The sequence below is a fragment of the Sitophilus oryzae genome, unplaced genomic scaffold (genome assembly GCF_002938485.1).
Source record: "Sitophilus oryzae breed Bouriz unplaced genomic scaffold, Soryzae_2.0 scaffold_1436_pilon_pilon, whole genome shotgun sequence".
In the NCBI taxonomy this organism is placed as follows: Eukaryota; Metazoa; Arthropoda; class Insecta; order Coleoptera; family Curculionidae; genus Sitophilus; species Sitophilus oryzae.
Genome location: NW_022146100.1, coordinates 3,453,912 through 3,473,559, shown reverse-complemented (window position 1 = coordinate 3,473,559; position 19,648 = coordinate 3,453,912). Strand labels below are relative to the sequence as shown.

Below are 19,648 nucleotides of genomic sequence, written 5' to 3'. Positions count from 1 at the left end.
GAATGGATATACAAAGGCGAACGTTAGAGAATTTATTTCCTAACTCTTTGGGTCAAACCTAAATGTCGTGAGGCCAAGAGGAAAAGCTGCTGCCTGTATCGAGCGAAATCAAATAATTACACGTTCTAAAACTATTCGCCTAGCTCTGATTTAATGCAAAATTATTCGCAAAAGCTATCTAAACGTAGCAAAGAACATATAGAAGCCTTATTTGCATCCCTATTTCTAACTGATTTTTGTATCCAGTACTTCTATGTATTACTATACAAATAGGAATTAAATAAATATTCCTTTGCGAGTTATTTATGCATATATTATCATTGCATTGTTTATATTCTTCATATTTCTTTATTGGCACCAGCAATAATTGTATACAGGGTGGTCCGAACTGTATTATTATTCTGCAGATAAAAATAAGTAAAAATTCTTGTAAATGTATGTCCTAAAATGCTTAGTTTCGGAAATATAGGGTGTAGAAATTTCATTTTTATTTCGATTTTTCCAAATAATTTCTGAAGTAACGTCAATATTTGGATGAAAATGGGTGTCTGGGAGTTTTTTGACATGAAAAATTGGATTTTGATGTCAATATGGCTTCTAGTTGTAGAGGGCGCCACCTACATATTTTTAACTGGTTTGAAGAGTAATAACTTTTCGTCTGTACCTGTATAAAGCTACCGAGTGAAAAAATTTACATTTACGACGTTTTTTACGCAAAAAAGGTCTCTTGGTAAAAATCCCTACGAGTAACAGTTGTCGAGATATTTGTGTCAATACCTGTCATCATTGACATAAATTGAACATGTTGACAAAATAGTTATTAGACGGAAATCATAAATTTAATATGTTTTTGTGCCAAAACTTCAACAGACACTGTTTTACCATCATTTTTTCGCAGAAACATTTATGATTAATTTAAAAAAATAAAAAGTTACCAAATTTATCATTTCGGTCTCTATCTATTCAACATATTTACTTTTTGTCAATAATGACATGTATTGACTATTACCATTCTAAATATCTTGAGACCGGTTGCTCGTAGCGATTTTTACCAAGAAACAGACATTTTTTACGTAAAAAAATCATGGAAATGTATATTTTTTCACTCAGTAGTTTTATACAGGTACAGACGAAAAGTTATTATTCTTTAAAACAGTTAAAACACATGTAGGTGGCACCCCCTACAACGAGTCATATTGACATGAAAATCAAATTTCTCATGTCAAAAAGCTTCCATCAGACACCAATTTTCATCCAAATATTGACGTTACTTCAGGAATTATTCAGAAAAAATCGAAATAAAAATGAAACTTCTACACCCTGTATCTCCGAAACTCTTAGTATTTTATGACATACATTTATACGAACGTTTTTACTTATTTTTATCTGCAGAAGTTTCCGGAATACAATTCGGACCATCCTGTATATTAATTTTACCGTACATATTAATAGATTTTCCGATAAATAAATCTGCGGAAACACCTAGAGACCAACATAAAATTAACGTTAATAAAGCAGGTAGAGGTACTGGAATGTCACGTAACGTAAAAACAAAGGTAAAAACAAAGGTAAAAACAAAGTTATAAGTGTCAAAACAACGCAATTTATCATCCCACTAACTATGCACGTTTCTAATTGCGTTTAGTTTTCTATTCGTGCTTAAGAAATGTACGCGTTAGGGATGTAGAGAATACGTTTAATTTTATCGATAATGTAATATGTATCATCATCATCACATCATCACATACATGTAAGTCTGTACTTTATTTAGTGCAATGTAAGTTATATTTTTCACAAATGACACTAATATGTATGCATCTAACATTATTACATCGACTATACTTACTACTCATAGCCTAATAGCTGACGACATATTTAGAGAACATATTTTAGGCAAGCTAGAATAACTAAAAATGTATAGTTTATTAACTGGTGAACCCAGAATCCTAAGTCTGGCTGGGGGGTTGGGGGTATTTCGCTACTGTGCAACCCATAACATTTGCAAAAAAATAAATCCAAAAAACATTCTTTAGGCAACTTGAAATTTGTTTATTCTTAAATTTTAGTATTTATTTAACCTAGAAATAAGTATGCCAGACTTTTTTTTCGGGTTTAAAGTGTAACCCCAAATATGTTTAATTATTATACCTGAAAAACATACTTTAGGCATTCTAAAATTTTTACAGCGTGTTTATTAGATGATATTAAAAAATATGTGTTAATTGCCAGACGAATTCAATGGGATTTAATACTTGCCTGACGCGAATAAAGATTTTAAATGAGCGCGATAAGAAAGTCTATGAGTATCTATAAGCGCGAGAAAGATAGTTTATTGAGACCCGTCGGTAGCCGATGCGGCTGACGTAACGTATTTTGGAGTACTTCAAATTTTCATAAAAACAATTTTTTTTCGGTTTCATTTCAATTATTTGCCAGCTTTTAGTTCAGAGATTATTTTGTTGGAATTAAGTTTACCATGTACAAATATGTATTTATAAATTAAATATTGATGTGCATAGTGTAAATAGTTTAGAATAATTACTGCAAATAAATATTTTAGTAACTACTAATTTCGCTACTAACTATACTAAATCACAATGGATTAAAAACATTTAATTTGTGTAGTTTGTAAAAAAGTTACTAGTGACAAAGTTATTGTTTTTGATGAAGGCAGACTACAAAAATGCAAAGAATTTTTAAAAGTGCGCCAACAACATGGTTTAAAATTTAAAGAAGTGGTTTTACCAGAAAACGTAGTCCCGACAAAAGGGTACCATGTACAGTGCTAAATATATCTTCTTAAATATCAGCTTCTTATTGAAAGGATTTCAATCATACATTTTTATTAAAAAATGTTTCTTTTTGTTTTTCAATATTAGTTTTTTTTTTAAATTTTTACGACTCCAAAATTTCACGGAAACATCTCTCGTTTTTTAAAGTAAATTTCATGTTTTTTTAAGAAATTACGTTTTTTCCTCCTCTTTTTTAAAGGTCAAACCCTCGTCAGACTCACTGCTTGAAGGGCCATTATAAAATAAGCCCAATTAGGTGAATTTAAAATAAAATGAAAATTCCCTGACCCTTTTGCACGAGCAAATAATTGTTTAATTGGTTTTAATTCGCCATCATTATGGAAATTTAAAAAATAAAGTTCGAAATTAGGAACTTAAGGGAATTACAGACCGCACTTTACATATAATATTTCGAAGTTAAATGTGTATACGAAATGTTTTTAAAAGTTAACAGGGCATGCTGTCGGAATAAGTAATTTTAAACTTTATAATAAAATTACATGATGATATTCAAATAAGGTTATTATATCTACCGCCAATGCCAAGACTAGAATTCTTAAGAATACAAAAATAGATAAATATAATCGATGATGTTTGAATATATTTTCAAAAACTTCAAAGTTTGTTGGCAATCTTCCTGAACGACAAACCGCTAAGAAAAAAAAACAGAATGATACTTAAAGAAACGGAGCCCAAACACATTTTTCATCGAAGACGTCCACTCTCTGCGTCTTCGCAATTTGTTAACTGACGTTGTATGACACAGATTGCCCGTTATTTTTAGGTTTATTTCAATTGGCCTGAAAAGATGAATTACCATAATGTAATGACACTACGCGTGCGATGGCCTGCGTTCATGTAATCATTACATATTTTTGATGGAGGCGTAGAATAAATTGTAAATTTTGTAAATAATAACTTAATACATACACTATCTAGACGCATAAGAAATTTTAAAACCATTTTATTATCAAGGTGCATCTTTTCTTGATAGTGTGTTTCTTGATTCATCTCAGTAGCTATATTTTTATTGAAGATATTCAGTTTTGAAGGAGACAGCAACGATGTACAGGGCCGTTCCTGGCGAGCGTGCAGTGCGTGCACGCACGTAGGCGCAACATTTTGGGGGCGCAAAATCAAAGTGACAATCAGTATACTTTGTAACAAAATACCGATACGCTTTCTTGTTAATAAACAAATACTTAAACATACATCATTAAAATGTTGTATCCTATGTTATAGGGCTTGTTTCTCTCTACATTTCCTGTCTCACAATATACCGTTTGTGTCGGGGAAGGGATCACAGTTTCATAGTTGTCGATTTTTGACAGAAATCAGTGCATGTATACAGGGTTGTTCACCACATACAACACGGAGTATTGTAGCTAAACGATGATATTTTTACAAATTGTAAGTTTCGAGTTCGTTGAAGGACTGTTAGAGCTACAATTTAAAAATATTTTTACAAGATACAGAGTGTCCCAAATAAATAAAAAATATCAAAGTTCTATATTTTTAAAAGGAACACCCTATATATTATTGCATTTTTAGTTTCTACGATTAAAATAAAGGTAAATTTGATTAAGGTTTATTACACTTAAACCTTACCGTTTTTGAAATATTTTCAATTTTGCGAAATTGCAGTATAAATTTTAAGGCTTCATTTCTCCGAGGATATCAAAGATTTTAATACTAAATATTTACTGAAGTTTATTTATTGATCAGTTATTGTGTTGCAATAATAAAAATTATACTACCTTATACAGAGTGTCTAAAAATTTATTTTAAATAATTACTAGCTTTAAACGGCAATAACTTGTTTAATTTAAATAGAACACCCTGTATATTTTATGAGAATCAGATGCACAATTTAATTGTCTATCAAGTTGTATTATACCACTTCTTACCTATTCCTTCAAGTTTTCGTAGAAAATGCATTTTCTTATAATTTAGACATTATTTATCAATATATCCATGGAATATTGATATTTTAGATTGTTTTTAAAACAACAAATGTACAAAATGTACAGGCTAGTAATATTATCGTTTTTAGCAAAACGATAATATTACTAGCCCATTTGTATGCAAAAAGAAAACTATTTAAATCTTTATAAAAGAGTATACCATTAATTAAATATAACACCATTATTTCCGCCCATATACTCATTAATTACATACTTAATTGTGTTCGTTAATAAATTATTCTAAATAAATGTGGATTTGAATCAGAAATCAATATAATAATAAGTTATGAAAATGAACGTCTCTGTTGTTATAAATAAGCCTTTGTCAAAAAATTAAATATCATTTTTAAGGTGTTACTTTTTACCACACTGTCTAATACACATACATAATTTAGTTTTTTAGTATTTGGAGCAATTATTATTAATCAACAGTCAATTAATGTAGTTTGAATACTAGAATCATATTAATTGGTCCTCTTTAACAAATATTTAAACAGTTTTTTTTTAGTTTTTTTTATGCAATAAACGAACTATATCGACGATATTAGTATCTGTACTCTTTAAAAATTTGGTACATCTTTAAAAATAAATAATCTAAAATGTCAGTATTCCATGGGTATATTGATAAATGAGTTCTAAATTACAAGAAAATGCATTTTCTACGGAAACTTGAAGAGATAGGTAAAAAATGGTATAATACAATTTGATAGACAATTAAATTGTGCATCTGATTCTCATAAAATATACAGGGTGTTAAAAGCTAGTAATTATTTAAAATAAATTTTTAGACACTCTGTATAAGGTAGTAAAGTTTTTATTATTGCAACACAATAACTGATCAATAAATAAACTTCAGTAAATATTTAGTATTAAAAAATTTGATACCCTCGGAGAAATGAAGCCTTAAAATTTATACTGCAATTTCACAAAATTGAAAATATTTCAAAAACGGTAACGTTTAAGTGTAATAAACTTTAACCAAAGTTACCTTTATTTTAATCGTACAAACTAAAAATGTAATAATATATAGGGTGTTCCATTTAAAAAAATACAACTTTGATATTTTTTATTTATTTGGGACACTCTGTATCTTGTAAACATATTTTTAAATGGTAGCTCTAATAGTCCTTCAACGAACCCAAAACTTACAATTTGTAAAAATCTAGTCGTTTAGCTACAATACTCCGTGTCGTATGTGGCGAACAACCCTGTATTATTTCGTATATTTTTCATTTTATTGATTTTATGGAAAGCACTGTTCATTAAATTGTTGTATCCTATGTTATAGGGCTTGTTTCTCTCTACAATTTCCTGTCTCACAATATACCGTTTGTGTCCGGGAAGGGTTCATAGTTTTATAGTTGTCGATTTTCGAAAGAAATCAGTACATGTATATTATTTCGTATAATTTTCATTTTATTGATTTTATGGAAAGCACTGTTCATTAAAATGTTGTATCCTATGTTATAGGGCTTATTTCTCTCTACAATTTCCTGTCTCACAATGTACCGTTTGTGTCCGGGACGGGTTCATAGTTTCATAGTTGTCGATTTTCGAAAGAAATCAGTACATGTATATTATTTCCGATTTTTAGTTTATTGTTTTTATGTATATCATATAAAATGGGTCAGTTTTTTTTCTTTAGGGTACTATTTTTGTTACTAAATATTTTTGTAGTTTTGTTTGTTTTCTTTATTTAATAAATGTTTTTATACTTTAATTAAAATAGTTTTTTTTACATTTCCAATTACATATTGCTCGTTTGTCGTAGAATATAAATTCTTTAAATTTTTGAGATTAATATTAAAATATATAATTGATTTAAATATAAAAAGGGCGCACCAAAGAATGCTGCACGTAATAAACCAAAAATATCTTAAAAGACCTAGAAGAAGACCTGACTTGATATGGAAGCATGATATTAGGAAATTAGCGGGGATAACTTAGGCCCGCATAGCCAACAATACATACTACAGACAGACTATCTAAATATGTGATGGTGGCTAGTAGCACAGAATATCTAGCTACGTAGCTAGATATTCTGTGCTAGTAGCCTCCCTCACACCATTGGCTAATAGCCACCCTCAGGCTACACCATAGTTTGAAATGGTTGAATAACCTAAAAACTTTAAAATAAAATACTAAAAAATCTTAAAGAGTAAGTAATCTAGCAGAAATAAGATTATTTTTAAATTCTAACAGAAAGCTGTATTACTCTCTGTCTAATTACACGTCTATTCAAAGAGTATATACGATTCCTGCAAGGTTTAAACTATACGCCTCTATAATAACGCCTTTGTTGTACCAAAGTCTGGCAATTCATTACCGCTTTGAGCTTTTAGCCTGCGACGGGCTCTGTGTGACACATACGTATTCGTTTTCCAACAATGAGCAATTGTTGTACGTACGTATACACCTTAAATGCATCTCATTATTTCTATTCTTATCAGAAATGTCACGGGTTAGGCCGCCTATACACAGTAGCTACGCTGTTTAGTAATGGGACAGTGAAATAAGGGAAGCACACTGAAAATACAGGGTGTTCCTTAATGACATGCTAATATATAAGGAGTAATTCTTAGATCTATTCTCGCGAAGCGGGACTTAATATCTTACCGCTACTTTACGACAAGTCGTATTTATATATTCTGGGCTGTGCTCGTCGTTTTGTGGAAATACCCAAGCTCACCTGATGATGGGGTAGAGCCCCGAAACCGGTAGTGAGAGCAGGTTGATCCACATTATGACGAACACAGCGTGGAATTAATTTTTATATTAGCAGTTCAAGGCAAGAAACTCATATATAATTTTATTATATGTATAATATGACCAGTCCGACCCTGCGTCGATCCGTTCTGTAAATACGAGGTATCTGTAAAGGGTAAGGGGAAAAACGAAATTCTCTATATACGAGCAATTCATCGGCGTGCTATAAATAGTTTAAATAACCATTACTTACTTGTACAAGAATTTCCATAATACCTAATCAGTTTTATTTTTTTCAATGTTTTTCCACGCAAATGATACATCATTTTTATCAAAATTAAAAAAATAACTAGAAAAGTAATCAAAATTTAATAAAATCACGCACTGTTTTCCAAGCTCGGTCTACTACCGTTGTATAAAAGTTGGATAAGCATGGAAGGATTCTACCATATCTTCTAAGAATTAGAAGTTTAATTTTTAAATTATTTTCATATTCATTAAGTCCAAAATGCTGCTATTTCAGTTCTTTAACAATGCATTAAAAATTTCGTTTTTGGACTTGTATGTTTTACTTCTAGATCGACGATATTATAAATAACATATATGGTTATGAATATCATATTTTTTAAATTTAGTTGATTATTTCTAAATCTGTTTGGGTAATATTCAATTCCATTTTCAAAATTTCAAACAATAAAGGTTGCTATCTCCAGAAGTATATTTTTATTTCTTATGCAAGACGAATATCTGCAATCTCCCTATTGGGTCTGAAAAAAATGACGTAACACGAAATATTGAGTTTTATTGTTCCCCAGCAAATAAAATTCTTATCTCTTTATCATATTAACGCATGAAAATACTTCCTACATGTGTACATATTTTTTTGTACCGTTGTTTTGTCCTCCTGTAAAATTAGGAATAATGGAGTTAGCAGTTTATCACATTTCACCGACGATATGTCATTAAACAACACCCTGTACATCGGAGAAATAATGTAAACAGACAACCGTACTGAAGATATAGAAACCTGGTATAAACAAAAAATGCTTTTATTTCTTGCTGAATTAGTTAGGTTAACCATAAATTAGAGTCATAACTGGACAGTGTCATGGAGCTTACTGTACCAGGTGGGACAGAGTTGATCTGTTACGCCGATGATCTTGCTGTGATAATAACAAAAAAAACTAAAAGAAACAAAAAAATAAACGACCTCGACCTAATGCAGACTGTGAATGATACACTAAAGATCATAGCCAGATGGATGCGTGAGCACAGATTCGAAATAGCTGTGGAAAAAACAGAGGCGATTTTACTGAGCCGCAAGAGAAAAGTTGACCATATAAGGTTTAATTTTAAGGATATAATAATAAATCCAGTAAAGCAAGTCAACTTTCTTGGATTCCACATAGACCGTGCACTCATGATGGGCCTGCACATCAAGGAGGTGTGTCTGAAATCACAACGAACTGCTAAAGCGTTGTCCGCAATACTGCCAAACGTTCGGGGCCCAACACCAGCAAAGAGAAGAGTGTTAGCATATGCGTGCCAGAATATTATTATGTATGGAGCACCTGTGTGGAACGAAGCAACCAATATGCACGTAAATAAAAAAAGACTTGAAGGTGCACAGAGAGTCATGGCTTTGAGGGTCTGCTCGGCGTATCGGACAACTTCAACTGAGGCAGCCTTGGTGATGTCGGGTCTGGTGCCCTTGCATCTTCTCTCAAGAAAAAGAGAACGACTCTTTCTCAAGGGTGAAGTACAAACCAGGGCAAGCAGAGAGATACAGAGAAACCGCACAGTGCAGCAGTGGCAGGCAGAATGGGAAGTATCACAAAAAGGAAGATGGACATATAAGCTCATCCCAAATATAAATATGTGGATTAAAAGAAAGCATGTAGAGGTAAACTTCTATCTTACTCAAATATTGAGTGGCCATGGAAATTTCGGGAGTTACCTGTGTAAAATAGGAAAGAGGGAAGTCGCGGAATGCCGATACTGTGCTGAACCCAATGATACTCCATAACACACAATGTTTGCTTGTCCAAGATGGGAACAGGAAAGATGTGAGGCACGCGTGACGATTGGTGGCAACATCTCCGCAGATACCTTCTTAAAATCGCTAACAGAAAGAAGAGAAAACTTTGAAGCCATCTCAAAACTGGCCCAAAATATACTAGAGGCAAAATACAGCGAAGAGTAGGGGTAATGAAAAAAAAGGAGCAGTCCGGCGTCTACTTGAGGAGATGCGTCCAGCGGGTCCAGGTAGACGTGGCAGGAGCGAGGGGGTGATGTTTAGTGGGTAGTGTCCTCCAGGCAGCGTAAGGAGAGATTGAGTCCCACACTCCGTACGTAAAAGTATTTTACACCTCCAAAAAAAAACTAGTCTAATAATTTATTTACATCATTAATGTCACATTTAATAAATTTACAAGAGAACAACTTCATCGACATCACCTGGTAAAATAATTTTCTGTCCCAGCCAGTGAAGGTATTTTTTATATTCCTTTTGGAAAATCGATTCACATTTAAAAAGTTAGTAACACATAACATAGAAAAAAATCTCTTAACATAATTACACCTAGGTATCTCTACAAGAAAGTTATTTCATTAAACTACCTGTTTCTATATTTTCTCGAATATCTATTTTATGACTACAACGTATCCTACTAATTAGCGTATACTTAACACAAAAACATTTCGAGTAATTACAAAATAATTATATATAAACTTTCGTAGTATTATATTAATTGCCTGTACGTAATGAGATTTAACTTTTTTCTCGATTTAATCGTGTATTCACGATAATTTACTGCATAGAGTTTGCATTTATTAGTGGATGGATATAATATCTACCTTGCAAATATTTCTTAGGATTTGTGAATAGAACAAGAATCTTGTCTATTTTCTCGTTTTGCAAACTGGTTTTTAAACCAACAAGATGCGCCAAATTATTAATAGTATGTGCAAGTCTATAAGACTTCCTGTGTCGGTATAGATATAATACATCTCAGAGATATATTGAATCCAAAAAAAACTTGGATCTTATTTATTATTCAAACTCATAAAGCTTTTTTTGTAGGTATTTTTGAATATTCATTATTTTCTATTTGTTTTTCGATTAGCTATAAGTCGAAAAAAAATAGCTAATCGAATTAAGAATTGGCAGATGCCGGGACTGGTTGCAGTGAAGGGAGAAAACATCCCTAATGAAGCGATCATCACGGTATTTCTGCCGAGGAACAAAGTGAAAACACCACCTACCTGATGTGCCTTTTATCCAGGCTCAGAACTCCAATGTAAGGTCATCGAGTTGGCGAGCCATCAGCTCGAAGGAGGAAGGCCATGGTCAGGTCTTCACAGAAGGAACCGACCTCGTATCCAAGGAGGCAATAGAGAAAGATATATCCTCTATTATAGATTTGGGACAACACCCAGTATCAAATCTAAGGAGAGACCAAGTTAAAGAGATGTAGAAAATGGAAACAGATCATTCATCCTCCACTTCATGTGTACCTCAGCTGGAGACAAGCTCCTCGACTGACTAGATTTATGAAAACCTGTACAAAAAAAAATAAAATCAAATATTTAATTACCTGACACCCTGTATAGAACCAGAAAAATTTAACCAACATAAAATTTGTGCTCCCAAGAAGATTACACGAATTACGATCCCCATCGAGCAAGCAGACAGACAAAAAACATTTGTCTATAAACATTTACTATAAATGTTTATGCATAAATATTTCATTATAGAGATTTTAAAATAAATTATTACTATGCAGTTTATTTTAATTCGATGTTGCAACATATGTAATTTCTAGAAATGCTAGTTTTTCTGTAAAATATTAAGTATCTATTAAATAAACATAATTGATGGGTAGTTTTAAATAAAAGTGTAAATATTTTTAAGTGTAGAATATTTGGACAATGGTGAGATTTTTTTCACAAAAAAAGATGTTGAAAAACTTGAATGTTGTTATTTATTTGAATTATTTGAAAAACGGTAAAGAAAAATATGTTTCTTTTATTCAAATCTACCAGTCCTGAAAATATTTGCACTTGTTTAAGACTCGCCCTGTATAATCGTTCGCTTCCATGCCAGAGACGGGACCAATAATAAACAAATCGCCGCCAAACGATACACCCAAAATGTAAACTCATTTAACGCTTGGATTAAACGCAAAATCACGATTGTCGTAGCTAGTGTAGCTACAAAAATTGCATTGCTTTAATCACAGTAATTTTGCCGTACATGTGTAACAAGCATTTCACACTTACAAGCACTTTGAAATATATAGCGTATATTTATGTTATCAATTTAGTTAATAGCAGAAACGAGGGGCGCCACAACAGCAACTAAAATATTTAAAAAAAAATAATCTAAACAAATAGTAACGAATATCCAGTTCAATAATTAATCGGTACTGTCAATTTCCACGTTAACACATTAGCTATTACCGCACCACATAGGGAAGAATATCTGACTAAACATTATAAACACTATACTATATCCTAGATGTATCCTATTATAATTTATTGAAATTATTATGCTCAAAAAAATCCTTAGGACGAAAGCTTTGGGAGAGTTTTGATTTCTTCTATTCTATAATGTTTTTTGAGTGCTCTATCCTAAACTGGGATTTGCGAATTCATTTTCGTGGAAGAATATTAAACAAAATTAAATATAAAAATACAAATCGGATTTGTTCGTGGCATTTTTCTAACTCAAAAGCTAACAAATTTTTGTAAATAATCTTTCTTTCTATAATTCTCGTTTTTATAAATTTCTAAACAAACTGTTTTGGGTCAAGAGCCAGCAAAATTGCACTTTTTCTACTATTCACACCCTTTATTTGTTATTAATGGCTGATATGCCCTAAAGTTATATGCGGCAAATATTCATTCGCAAGAAGCTGATGAAGACGATCCCGATATCCTTATTATCAAAAAAAAAATTATAAGTTTGCCTCATTAATTAAATTAATTTATTAATAGTAGTGGGAAAGATATCAATTTTTTGGTGGCTTTGATTGTTCCGGATTGAATATGTAGTAATACACTGAAAATGGTAGCAAAATCGTAGAATTTTCTCATTAGAGGAATCACACAAAGAAATGCATCTCAAACATTGGCTGATCCTCATTTTGCAGCCGACAAAACTTCTGATCATAATACTGATTCTGCACTAAATATGTAATTGTTTGTGAGAAAGAAAGGAAAATTTTCTTAAATTCTTAATAATAAAATATAACAAAAAATAATGCAACTACTTGCAATTAAATACTGTTATGTTTTCAAGGATCACTTATACCAGAACGAGACTGCCGAAGTTGGAATTCTATTTCTTATGCTCTATATACCGAGTACGTCTCAGAAGTTTCTCCCCCTATAATTTGTTTATTTTTAACACAGCCCTGGCACTATAGATTAAAATTTAAAATACGATTTTTTTAAGCGAAAATGTCAAAAGTTGACATATGATATGCCATTCTACTCAGAATGTCATTTTCTTTTGGAATAAAGTAGAAATATACCGAGGGTGCATTTAAAAATCAAAAGTTTTAGTCATTTCCGGTCAAACAGGGGAAGTTACTAAAAACCATTGAATACGTCAATCAAACCTAATATACGTCATATACTAACATACCAAAACTTGTTTTTTTATCTAAAAAAATAAAAAATTTATAGGAGTGAGTCACTTTGTAGATAGACCGGTGTAGAAAAAACAACAATCGCAGACTAAGATTGAACGAAGAGAAAAATTTTGAAGTATCTTTAAGTGAAAATTTATTGTTAAAGTAGCATAAATATGCTTAGTTTGTAGTTAAAATATAGGACTGAAGGAAAAAGAGAGTTATAATAACTGTTAAGGAGGGGGGGCGCCAGATAAGGTACTCGCCCGGTCTCAATATTTTCCTTCCGCCGGCCCTGGTTAATAGGTATTGAAACTAGCGATGGGAACTATCGAATGAATTATACTATCGAATGGTTACTGAATGAATGATTTCAACTATCGAATGGTTTTATTCGAATAAAAGCATTCATTCATTTGTATACTAAAGCATATGTGACAACCTCGCGGTGCGACTAAATGGTTATCGTTGAGCCACGACTATCGAATGCTTTTCGTAAATGAAATTTAGTATTCGTTTGATTTTTGTATGCGTCAGTGCATTATTAGTTCTTCCAAATTTTTATAACTTCGCCGTATAAATACTGTGCTATTTTTGCGTTTATTAAAATATTTAAAATACTAAAATAGTAGTTTTTTTTTATTTTATTTATTGACGATTGTGTGCATGTGCAGGTGGTCAAAATTTTTCCGAAAATTTGTGTGGTTTTTCGTAGTCCGATCTTTCAATTATTTAATTTTATATGGTATATGGTCTATTTTTTAATGGGAAATTTTGAGAAGTAGCAATTTTTAAGAGAGATGAGATGAACTTACAATTAATTTTAAAAATACATATTTGTATTTTAGGTGTTTTAATAATATGAATTAGTTGAACTTAATAATCATATTTAAGTAATGTGGTTAAGTAAATGGGGGGTTATCAAACTCAAACTATGGGGTGAGAAAATTAAAATGAAAGTTTTACACGTGCCAATTTAAAAAAAAGGTTAACAATGTTTGTATTTTGTTTATGCTAATTCTCTTATATGTAGTTTTTTGCGAAGAAATATTTCATTTATTTTTTAAAGTAAATGCCAGTAAAAGTAAGTATAATTTTTAAATAGTAATATAAAGCACCTAATATAAATAATTTTGATTTCTAATTTTTTATTTATATTTTCCTTCCATTACATTGCATGCTTAGAAAATTAATAAATGTTTATATTTCATGATTTTAAAATTTGTTGTTAATATAACAAATTAGTTCTGTAATTATTATTCTTTAATAAACCAACGTTGCCAAAAAATTTAGAGACTATATTATTTTTAAATAGGATCTAATATAAATAATTTTGACATCTAATTTGTTGTTTATATTTTGCTACTACTTAAAGTAATGTTTATATTGTTGCGGGCCGGTGTGGACTCGACCTAACCTCACAATATGGCCCGCCCTCGGATGACCTTAACATCGCATAGACACCGCAATGATTCATTCGTTCGAGAAGAATCGAGTCCCACTGGAATGGACGAGTACATACGAGAACATTCGAAAACCTTCTCTACGCACCTAACGATCTATGGACAATTCTAGAGTTCTTTACCTGCCGGTATAAAAGCCGGCGGCCGTGGCCTACAGGGGGCAGTTATAAATATACAGTTGACGCGCTAAAATTAAAAATAAATTCTTAGTTATAAATCGTTTGTAAATAGTTCTATAAGTCTTTTATCGTTATTATTTTTGTTAATTAGTGTTAAATAAATAGTGTTTAAATAAATTGTGACTTTCTATCCACACGGAACCGACGAAAAACGTAACAATTGGTGTCAGGTGTGGCGTGTGTGATAAGAAAAATAAAAAGACTAACAATGGCTCCGAAGAAATTGTTGAAAGACTTGAAAGTGTCCGAACTGAAATCCATATTGGAAGAGAGAGAGTGCGAGACAGATGGAAAGAAAAGTATTTTGCAAACCAGACTGAGAGACGTTTTGAGGGAGGAAGGCGAGGATCCGGACACATTTTGCTTTGAGTTCAAAGGTGACCTTGACTCGTGCCTACAAAAATTAGAAGATAAAATGACGGAAAACTCTCAAAAAATTAGAAGACAGTTTGAATGACAAAATTACAGAAAATTCCTCGAGAATTGCAAGACAATTTAAACGGCAATTTGAATAATTTAGAAGATAAAATCAGTGATAAAATGATGAAAAATTCCCAGGATTTAATTAATATTTTAGAAGATAAGATCGCAGAAAATTCTAAAGATATACAGGCCAGCTTTAATAATAAAATACAGGAATTAGAAGAAAAGATAATAGATACACAAGACAAAATAACACAAATTGAGGACGATGTAAATAAAAAAATCGAAATTTTAAAACAAGAAATAGAAAAGGCCAATTCACCAAAATGTCAAGAAACATCGGAGGCACCGAAACTAGTCGAAAATAAGTATATCTCAAAGTCAGTTATTAAGCCTCCACAGTTTGACGGAAAAACCGCTTGGGCCAATTATTTTTGCCAGTTTGAGGCCGCTGCGAGAGCGAACGGATGGACAATCGCTGAAAAGGCTACCGCTTTGACTGTCGCACTGCGAGGAGATGCGACTGATATCCTGCAGACATTGTCACCATCGGAACAGGGAGATTATCAGCAATTGGTACGACATTTAGAAATGAGGTACGGCCAAGCTCATTTGGGAACATGTCTATCATTCCCAGCTAAAAAATCGCATTCAAAAGTCAAATGAGTCTCTGCAGGAGTTTGAAGCCGACGTAGCCCGCCTCGTTCGCCTTGCGTACCCTGCTATGCCCGAAAATGTTATGGAGCGCTTAAAAGTACAGGCTTTTATTGATGGTTTATGTGACAACGAGACAAGGCAAACACTTATTTTAGCTCATCCAACGCATTTGGGAGATGCCCTAGCACGTGCCCTGGAATTTGAGGCCGCGAAAGAATGCTCTAGGTCTCTAGGATTTGTACGGGCTGTTGAGGAGAGTTCCGACGATTCCAAAGTGGAAAGGATTGTGCGGAAAGTACTGGATCAGTATATGAGTAAGAAGGGGGGACCGATTCGCTGTTGGAATTGCGGACAGATGGGAAATCGTTGCAAAGAAGAGAAAGAAGTGAAAGTCTTAAGGACGACTGTGGTTGGTGATAGTTGGCAAACCGAAGATCTTGCATATTCGCCGAACGTGAAGTCGTACTGGTCCCAGTGGAATTCATTGGTAATAGATAACGGATTACTTCGCCGTGTGATTGTGAGACCAGAGGGACAAGAAGAGAGAAGGCAGATCGTCATTCCAAAGAAGAGGGTCCCGGAAGTCTTGGCGGAAGTTCACAATGGAACCAGCGGTGGACATCTTGGTGTTACCAAGACACTTGGCAAGCTGCGTGAACGGTTCTACTGGGTGAACTGCAAAGAAGATGTGAGGGCCTGGTGTAAGAAATGTGACATTTGCGCAGCCATTAATGGGCCACAAAAGCGTGGTAAAGCCCCTATGCGCCAGTACAATGTTGGTAGTCCCTTCGAACGAATAGCGATCGACGTGGCTGGTCCTTTCCCGGAGACGAACGATGGCAACAAATACATTGTGGTAGTAATGGATTACTTCAGCAAATGGGTCGAGGCCTACGCGTTGCCAAATCAAGAAGCGTCCACGATTGCTGATGCCCTTGTTAAAGAATGGATCTGCAGGTTTGGTGTTCCCATGGAGCTTCATTCAGATCAGGGAAGAAACTTTGAGTCCAATCTGTTCCAAGGCGTCTGCGAAGTCCTTAACATCCGCAAGACCAGGACGACGGCTCTACATCCACAATCCGATGGGATGGTTGAACGCATGAACAGAACCATCAACCGTTATTTGGCCAAAGTAGTCTCTGACCACCAAAGAGACTGGGACTTTCTATCCACACGGAACCGACGAAAAACGTAACAATATTAAATGATTTTAAATTTTGTTGTTAATAGGTATAACAAATTATTACTGTTATTACTATTTATTAAACCAGTCTTTGCTTAAAAACATTAAAAATCATTTTCCTACATCCAAAATAACCAGTATTATTGCAGTGTAACAACAGAATATTAATAAAAAAAATGCAGAATATATAGACATACTATCCCTAACTAACTAAAGCCAAACAATAATATTCTTTGCTAATATCAACTAATACCAAAATATGGCAACAACGCCCTTCATTATGTATTTTCTGTGTAAATACTAGCACCTCAATAAAAAATAATGTGTCCTTATTTTTATCTGACTCCGCAAAAATCAAAGATGCCGGCTTCTTTCATAGCATTGCCACCGACCGCTGTCGGGTTCCTCGAAAGAAACCTACGTCGCCGGGCGACAACTAAAATTCAGTTAATATTTTATTATAATCGATCCTGACGAATAAATGAATTTCATAAATGAATGAATTTTATAAATGAATGGTTTTTGCTGCCGAATTACTAGAATACAATGTTTCAAGGCAGATGACGGAATCTATTCAATAATTTTTATTCGAATAGTTTTCAACGAATGTTTTCTTACTAACTATCGAATTATTCGAATGAATTGCAACTATCGAATGTTTCGATAGTATTCATTCGATAGTTCCCACTACTAATTGAAACCTATTTTGACGTATCTTTCTCCACTTGAAAAATCGCATTTGCAAAAACCGCAAACTTATACCTACGTTTTCTAATTATTTTATCAGCTAATGAAGGAGAATGCCCATTACACTTAGCTACGTTCCTAATGTAAGTTCTTTCTATTTCATATCTTTAGTTGGTAACTAAGAAAAAGCTAAAAGTTTCAAAAAATCTCTTATTTTTACACCACCTGCCTCAAACAAGATCTCGAGGTATAACAGAGGAAACAATCAATATGCAATAGAAAGTTTCAAAGATGGTTTATTTTCTCAAATATTCCAGCAATCCTTTTCAAATTAGGCAAACTCTGGGGATATTACGAATATTTTTAAAGCACCTGCTGCACAGGTGTGCGTAACGTAAAACCTCCGAAGCGGTTTGCAACAGGCCTCGGCAATAATTTTCCTGCAAATACTCTGACGCGATAGCTTTATTTGTCTTTAATACACAATGGCGGAACTTTACGACAGCCTCTACTAGACTCTGCTGGCTGCGCTTCGCAAACTTCAAAGAAAATTTTGTTTGTATGTGAAATATGTATTTTGTCCAAATGCAACGTGTATTTATCTATTTATATAGTATAGGGAATCTATTACGCTGTACTGTTCTGGTCGCTCTCAGGGGTCGGGTAAGCGGGGGTGTGCCCGAAGGAAATATATACCGTGCTGGCAACGGTTACTTTTGGGTCGGCATTTACATGTGTGGAAGTAAATCGCATAGGGATCTTATTAAGTCGGAGTGAGAGAAATGCGACCGACCGACGCGACGGTGTGCTGTTGCGGCGTTGCCGATACGCCTTTCCCTATCAAGTAAAGTAAAATCACGATCGCAAACCGCTTATTTTTAAAAAACTTTTTTTCAAGAGATAACTAGATAAAATCATTAGACATGTTTCTGAGCATCTGAAATGGAATTATAAGGATATCGTTAGGGTGTCATTTTTTTTTATAACGAGAAAACGTCAGTAATCGCGATAATTTAAAAATCAACTTTTTAACACATAACAGGCCATAACTTAAGAACCACTTTAGATATTGAAACTTTTTTTTTATTTCCAAGATCGGATATTTTACAATATGTTGACATAAGAAAAATTCGATAAGGTTGTTTTTCTATTCAAAAATTGTAAACAATCCATCCGTTTACTTTTAGAGCATAGCAATTTTCAGCAATCGTGTAATTTTTTTATTGATAAAGATTTTCACATACTGTCTACAAAGAAAATACAGCAGAAATATTAACAAAGTTCTTGAAAAACTACAATCTATTATTTCTAATAGATTTCGAGATATCGATTTTTGAATTCAGAATTCTAATAGCGCGACCACTATCGAACACCCACTCAATTCCACTTATTTTTATCAAAAATGCAAGTGTTTCTAGCTTGCACTTAAAAAAATTCAAGCTATAGGGAAAATTACAACGATTCGTTAATAAATGAACAAATTAAGTATCACGAGACGTAATTAAATCGTGAAGCTGAACGCATGACGTACACCTTTCCCTAGAACTTTAAGTACTGACAGAGGTATTGATTGGGTCGACCGGTCAACTGCGACAAATCTGCTATATCCATAGACAAACAGAAAAATTAAAAGACTGCCAGAAGACATACGACGCGCAGGCAAATGTTCCAGTAGCGCATCGACGCAAGTGCCGAAATACGTCCATCTAGCTATCTGTGTTTCGACACTAGTCCGTTAGTCTTAGCATATTCAGAAAGAACACGCTAACCTCCAGCGTTGCCAATTTGTGGGGAATCCTAACAAGGCGCTATTTCTAAATAACGTTTAAAAATTGCTTAAATGGGCATGTGCTAGTATTTGACAACCGGGGCCGGCCGGCGAGATCTTTTATTTTAGGTTATGTTTGAATTGTTTTGAATTATTACTTTAGTTTTATTAGGTAATTTAATATTTAAGT

At 33.1% G+C, this 19,648-nt stretch overlaps 1 protein-coding gene across 4 annotated transcripts in view; it reads left to right on the top strand.

Moving 5' to 3' along the window:
* LOC115876481 (extracellular sulfatase SULF-1 homolog) overlaps positions 1–19,648 on the top strand; it is a 60,696-nt gene that overhangs the window by 21,624 nt on the left and 19,424 nt on the right. The window contains exon 1 of one of the 4 annotated variants that reach the window (XM_030892279.1): positions 1,732–1,750. The exons of the other annotated variants lie outside the window; for them this stretch is intronic. The gene's annotated coding sequence lies outside the window, so the exon portion shown is untranslated. Of the gene's footprint in view, positions 1–1,731; positions 1,751–19,648 lie in introns of those variants that run through there. 4 annotated transcript variants of the gene reach the window in all.